Source organism: Poecilia reticulata, chromosome 5 (assembly GCF_904066995.2).
Source record: "Poecilia reticulata chromosome 5, P_reticulata-male-v2, whole genome shotgun sequence".
Taxonomy (NCBI): Eukaryota; Metazoa; Chordata; class Actinopteri; order Cyprinodontiformes; family Poeciliidae; genus Poecilia; species Poecilia reticulata.
In genome coordinates, this window is record NC_088834.1 from 662,263 (window position 1) to 663,659 (window position 1,397).

Below are 1,397 nucleotides of genomic sequence, written 5' to 3' on the forward strand. Positions count from 1 at the left end.
AACCCTTGGATCTTCAATAATTGATCCCTTTCAAGCAACGAATCTGTTTAATTAAAGAACTACATGCATATTTTGTTGTTGAGGAGGTAAAATAACCTTTTTTGACTCAGTTTGGCGGTTTGGGCCGGAGTTCGGCCGGCCCAGCTGCCCTGCAGCTGACCACAACCCAATAAGCAGCAGAGCTTCCTCACAACGTAGGATTTGTAGGAAAAATGGACCTGCTGAAACACACAAAACAAAGTTCTGAAGCCAGTCTGTACCTGTACGGGTCAGGTACCGGAGCCGGGTCCGACAGGTACCAGGTACCAGAGTCTGGTTCTGGTTCTGCTGTGAGCTTCTCTTCACTGTCACCTTGTGCGGCTGGAAAATGAACTGACAGATTTATTCAGATTTAGCTTGTTGGCTGTTGTTCCTGTTGGCCGACACCAGGTGATTTCATCCTGCCGTCCTGTGATTGGCTGCTGCAGCGGCTCCAGGTGTCTGCAGCTCCACTCGGGTGCTCCGGTCCAAACCGCCGTTACCATGGAGATGAAGTTCAGACCCATTCTGAGTAGGGCTTGTTTGACCCGAACCTTCCCACCGGATCCAGATCTACAATCCACCGAATTTATTAGTTTTTAGTTAAACAGCAAACTAAATATTGTTTTATCCACCAGAGCCAACTTTGTTCGCCTCAACGCACGAGACGAGGCAAAGCTACGAACTTTATGAAATAAATACAGAAAACAGTGCAGATCACAGTAATATGGCCTCAGTGCCTGGCTGTAGGCCACTCGTACAAATATACATCAATAAATCCAGTTCTAACATCAGACACTGAGAACGGCTCCAGGCCCTCAGGCTCCGCATCGCAACAAATCTACGGTCTGTTGGAGATTACAGATTAGGATTACTGAATATTCAGAGAAAATATCTTACACTTTAAATAACTTTAGCTTATTTTCAGGCCCGGCTTCACTTTCAGATCATTTCACCTACAAGACATTTCCCATGTTTTCAGTTCAATAATCTGCCAGAGGAATAATTTATTTTTATCAATATTGAGGAATTATTGACTGAAAACAAGCTACATGTTACTTGTCAGTTACTTTTGTCTTATTTTAAGTGTACAAAAATATTTGCTCTAGAAACTAGACCATAATTTTTTAATTTAAATTGTTTTGGTGTTTTTGCAGTGCTGAAGGTCTGAGCAGGTACACTGCAAAAACACTGCAAGTTTAACCAAGTATCTATCGTCTAGATTCTAGTGCAAATATTTTAGAAATAAGACAAATTTAACCGTTTAGTGTTTTTAGTATTGATAAAATATTGCTGCACACACTGAAAACAGAGAAATAATCTGCCAGTGGAACTACAACTTTTACATCAATATTAAGAAATTATTCACTTAAAACAAG